The sequence below is a fragment of the Jatropha curcas genome, chromosome 5 (assembly GCF_041381405.1).
Source record: "Jatropha curcas cultivar XTBG-Jc1 chromosome 5, XTBG_Jcur_1.0, whole genome shotgun sequence".
NCBI classification, from domain to species: Eukaryota; Viridiplantae; Streptophyta; class Magnoliopsida; order Malpighiales; family Euphorbiaceae; genus Jatropha; species Jatropha curcas.
Window position 1 is genome coordinate 23,121,300 of NC_143155.1, and position 6,482 is coordinate 23,127,781.

Below are 6,482 nucleotides of genomic sequence, written 5' to 3' on the forward strand. Positions count from 1 at the left end.
CGCAAAGGTACTTGATGTAGGTCAAGTTTATTTTGTTCTCATTTGACCAACCCATTGGACAAAATTGAAACCACACCCACTTAAAGATTTAAATTTACAAAGTCTTAAGTTAACAAAATTAGGTATGTATTTTTCATTTTGATCCCTTCTTCTGAAACTATTTGATAGATTTTGGTCATGTCACGAGGATTCTATATTAAATTATACTAAAACACAAGATTTATATAATCTTTATGTATCTTACCAAATATATAATTTTTTAACTTTTAAATTATTACAAATCAAATGCGTTTTCGATACGGTGTCAATTGCCAAAATCAAATTAGTCGTGAAATTTTAATACTATATTAATTTTTTTAATAAATCATTAATAATTAAATTGAAATTTTAATTTTTAACGTCTAATAATATGATTATGAGACAGACATTTAATTAAAGAATTGTTAATTCAATAATTTAATTTCATATATAGGTTAGTAGGACATAACACATCTAAGCCAATCTACTCGTTCCACGTGTTAAGTAGCAAGTTGAAACTAACAAATTGATTATTCAATGAGGGTATTGCCTCCTTGTATAATATACTAATTAGTTGTTGAAGGTAATAAAAAAGACACTTTTTCTTTAAAAAAAAAAAGAAAAAAAAAAGAATATCCTAAAGAGGTAGTCGCAATCCATAAGATACAAGAATCTTTATGAATTAATAAAAAGAATCAAGCAAAATAATGTTCTTGTTAGGTAGGTATAGAGCAGTTCTTGAATGGGGAATTTCTGAAATTACTTATTTAATAATAATTCTGACCAAATCAACGAACTTGTTCTTCCTATTATGGTTTAAAAATGGGTTAATGCAGGGTGATCTAAAACCCATTATGATCATTATATATTAATCTATTAGGATAATACATTAAGAAAATAATAAAGGTAAACAAAACAAGAAAAAGGATATGATTTTGATTGATGAGTCAATCACCTCCCCAATTGTTGGGTTTTGGAACTCACTTTCCTAAAATTCGACAATTCGACCTTCTGATCATATATTTACAATAAAAAAAGTCGATATATTTTTTAAAAAATTTTTAATTTCATTTATTTGATTTATAAATGAGATCATGAGTTCAATCTTGGTAAGTATTTTTCCCAAATAAATAAAAGCTATGATTATTCTGCTCTAGCATATCATATATGAGAATTTAATTCCTTAATTTGGGATAAAAAGGGAGAGAGAAAATAAAATAAAATAAAAAGAAATATGAAACAAAAATGCTCTTTTTTTTTCTCATCTTATTTAGCCATAAAAGAATTTACCTGTATTTTCTTTTTTTTTTTCTTTCGATCATTAGAGATTTAAATTAAGCTAACCCATAAGAAAATTGGTTTTTATTTTCTTTCCCTCCAAACAATTAAATTTCTTTTTTTCCATCCTATTTTAATTCATCATTTAAATATTTGACTGCTTCCAATTATAAAAATATAAAAAATTCAAAATAAAAAAACCAATGAATTTTAGTTCAATGTAAAAAATTTGTTTATAAAAAAGAATTATAAGATTGTGAATCTAAATTTCAATTAAAACCAAAATAATAATAATAATAAAAAAAAGCTAAGATTCAAAGAATCAGGAAGTTTCAATTCCCGTTTTCATCCTTGTTGGATTATTATTTTGATATTATTTGGTTATTTATTGATTTATTTAATTATTTTACTCAAATTATTGGAGGTCTATTTTTACATTAATATATGAAAGTTTTAAATGCTAAGTCCTAACACCCAGCATTTAATTATTTTACTCAGTGTTATCTGTTTTTTTTTTTTTTTTAATTGATTATGAATTTATGATAGTGCCTTCATTTTGGGAAACAAAGCATTATGGTAATTAAATGATTGACCATTAAGTTTGACCTAGTTTTGGACATTTAATAAGCAACAATACTATAAACTTTTGTATAGTTTTAAATTTCGAGCATCCATCATCTCTAAGATTATCTTATTTCTTCAAAAGAGACTTTTTTTTTTTTTTATCAACAAAAACATTAAATTTTATTAATTTATAATATTCAGAATAAATTTATTTTATTCAAATATTAATCCGAACCAGTAGGTCTTTCAAATACACTCAAATCCAACTTCGATAATTTAAGTAAAAATAATCTGGTCAAAACATCAATGCTCACCGAAACTCAATATAACAGAACTCCAAAACTATTAACTACTGTTCCGTAAAATTATAAAGCCAAAACATAGGTGTAATGATCTGTAGATTTTACAAAGGATTGATCTCATCGATCTCGCCATAACCAAGTAAACGAAGGTCAAACACAACAGCCAAATCGATGGAAAACATATTGTTTTATGAAAATTGGCAAAAGCATTAAAATAACCCTAAATGCTCAAATCACATTCAATGGCATTTGGTAAGAGGAAATGCATGGCACATGCATGGACAGAAACCTTAATTTCTTTTCAGATTATTATTGGGATCCATACTATGATTTCAAATACTACTTTTGGACAGTCTAATTTATTACATTCAGGATTACAAGGCAGTTTCAAAGCTCAAGTCAAATTTTCATATAACATAACAATATCAAAAAATTCCCCTAACAATGCCTTGAATAGATCCAAGAAATGTGACCCAACGGTCAATTGTTCTAAATTTTTGTATTGTAAGTATATATTTTGTCTTCAGGGCTCTGTTCTGTGAGCTTCTCGCTAGTTGACCATGAACATTTCCTTGATCCACCGCATTGCCTTTATTTGATTCTTCAGCTTTTAAATTAAAAAATAAATAAATAAAAGGTTATTCTATAGGAGTATAACACTTGAATTACAGATTTTAGGTTCGATGTGTTTTCTGATATATTCAAAAGAAAAATTAATTCATTTTAAATATATGAATCTTTGAATGAGTTTTTTTTTTTTCTTTTATTAAATTAAATTAGAAAATGATGTGATATCAACTGTCACTTGTATAAGTCTACATGGTTTTATAAATGAGTGCTCACACGTATGAAATATAATACAAAAATTAAATAATAATAGCATGGCATTTCGAATTCGATATAAAAACAGTTTTTTTATTTTTTAACTTTAAATTATCTATCAAAAGCTGTTAGAATCGATTTCCATAATACCAAATAACTTATGTTGAATTTATTACCTACTCAATTATAAATTATTTAAATATTTTATTATTAATCAATGTGAGATTTATTTACCAACATTACTAATTATGATACAATTTTTTAACATGGTAAAGGAAAATGTTTAAATATCACTCAAATTGATAAGTTTTTTTAGGGATGGCAAAATCAATCCGACCTGATGAGTATGTACCCAACCCGAACCCATTCAAATTCGATTTTTAGGATTTTAATTGGTTTGAGTAGGGTACGGGTAAAATTTGAAAGTTTTATTTTGGGTATGAGTATTGCTATTATAAAATCGAATCCAATCCTGCACCTGAAATTCAATTGAAATTTTTTTTATTTTTTTAAAATTATAGTATGAAATTTTTTACTAGAAAGGGTTACTTGTAGTAAATCATCTATAAATTATAATTTTATTTTTAATTTAATATAGTGTAATGCAAATTAATTTCATTATAGTTTTTATATATTAATTTAAATTAGTCAAAATTTTAAAATTTTAGATTTTGAAATTTAAAATTTAATTTCTAATATTTGATTTAAACTTCAATTTCAAATAATGGAGAAAAATCATTCTAAAAAATAATGGAGAAAAATCATAATAATAATAGTGATTTCGAGTTTATATAATAATATTTTACGCTTAGTGATTTTGTTATTTGAGTTTTTAAGTTATTCTATAAATTAATTTTTATTATAATTATATTTGGAGATGCTGCAACAGTTACATCTGAGTAACGTATTATGATATTTGGAATTAAAATTTTAATTTACCATTGTTAGAATATTTATTTATATATTAATTTATTTTTATATTTTTATATATTATATAAATTATTTAGATAAATATTTTAAATTTTAAATTCAATATAATTTAATTTTTAAAAGATATAAGTAAGTAGATAAATAGATATTCGTGGGTCATGGGTACCCGTGGATATATCCAAACTCAAATGAGTTTGGAGATAGGTATAACATTCCATATCCCTACCTGATAGGGTATTAGGTGGGTTCGGGGACTGAGGATGAAATTGGATGTCTTATGGAAATTGACCCTACCCATTGCCATCCCTAAGTTTCTTTCACTCGCTTGATGGGCCGTTTAAGGTGGTCCAAGGAATTATCCAAAACTTCAAAAACTTGGGCCACGGTTTTTATCTAAAACTTAAAATTTTTCTTAAATAAACACTTTATTTAAGCATTAATGTAATATTTAATAGCATAAAATTTCTAGTATTTCTAAAAGTAACATAACAATACTATTTAATAGCATAAAAATTAGTATGTAAGACTAGCATGATGTCTAATACCGTCTTAAAATTAAGAATTTTAGAATCCAAAAATTTATTATATTTAATTTTATTTTTATTTGCACTATATGGTACTCACGTTTAAATAAAAAATGATATTCAGATAAAATTTTTGTAACAGCGATGACATGAGGTTTTGAAGATATTATTCTTGACATATGAGGGTATTATTTTAATGATAGTATTAAATATTTTTTTAATAAAAAAAATGTATTTTGAAGGTATTAAGTGGTATATTTGTACTAGAAAACTATGACGTGGGTATGGAAATAGGGGCATTGAACATAATTAAATGCATCACATGTTAGTCTAAAGCAAAAATAATGAATCACACCAACCCAATGGTCTCCTTTTTATTATCTCAATGATTGTAGTGGAGCCCAATAATAAGCTACGTAGGGCCCAACTACTCATCAATTAAAACTGAACCAGTTTTGTGCATTTGTCACAAGATTTATCATTCCTCTCGTGAAAATTTGCACCTACTGCCATTTCTTAAGGAGTAACCAATTTTTAACTTTGGAAAAATAATACCACTTATCTATTTATTGCCATTGATTTATCAATTTAATAATTAATTATAATTTTAAAAATTACCAAATTTTTGGCTAAGTTTATTAATAAATAAACTTTAAATATAATTAAATGATTTTGCTAATTGTTATCCAAAATCTAATCAATTTTTGTTTGGTACACCAATCATATTATACTAAGATCTTTTTTTTTTTTTTTTTTTTTGAGAAATAGATTATCCTTAGACTTATAAGTAACCTCAAAATAATTATTTTTAATGGTAATATTGAATATTAATCAATTTTTAAAAAGAAACTAATGAGATAAATATGTATTAGAAAATTACGAGAACTTGACAATGATAGAGTTGGTTATGAGCTGGACCCTCCAATTAGGAGCATGAAAGAAAGCTACTTCCACTTATAATATAAATAGACTAACCTTTTAGTTATAGCTTTGGTAAGATTGTATGTATCCACTTCACCTAGACTATCCACTTCAAAGACCAAATCTGTCCAATTAATGAGAAAACTAAAATAATTTGAATACCACAAAAATGCACGTAACAGTGACAATCCGATCAGGTAGTCGTTTGTTAGGACAATAAGTGATTTCAATTTCTATAAAAATGAGAATACAAATTTGATTATTTAATAGTATATTTTATCGGGAAGATTTACTAATTTCTATGCTATACGATTCGATGGGATTAAACCTCATGATTTAAAAAAAAAAAGTGATAAATCAATGAAAAACAATTGATTCAACTTTTGAATTTTAGTGATTGAAATTTGGGATTTGATTAAACTCAATCCTAATTGGAATTGGGTTGAGGTTAGGAAAGTAATTGGAAATTAAATGTAAGAATCAAGCTTTGCTTTTGCCTTTTTTATCTTAACTTTTCGTTGCCACAAAATGAAGCAATTTTTCTTATTTGTCAAATTTTTGGACCCTCCTATTAACTTTGTTTTAACCTGAAAAGACCTTCTCCAATTATCAAAAACCTTTTTGGTCCACTACATGATAATTTCTACAACAACGTGCTGCCATTGCCTTGGACATATAAAATTTATAAACCCCTTTTCAATTGAGAATGACCCAAAACAATACTAATAAATATATTTCGATGATATATTATTATTTAACAATTGAAAAATAAAAATAAGAAATCAGAAATTAATTAATCATATCTATTAGAAATCAAGTCCACCCTTAACATCCGAGAGTTAAAATTTAATATAAAGTGATTTTTTATTAGAGCAAGTAGATTAAGAAAGTATAACTTACGAGGAAAATAGCTTCAGCATAAATAATTAAGGAAATTGTATTTTTGAAGCGTACCTTTGAAATTACATTCTTTACTTTGAAGCGTACTTTTTCAATAAACATACTTATCGAGAAATAGATCATTTTAATTCAAATGAGGTCTTAATTTTTGATATGGTATAAATTTTTTAAAAAATTTTTTTATAGAAATTTGATTCATTTTCTCTGTATCATAGTATCTCTA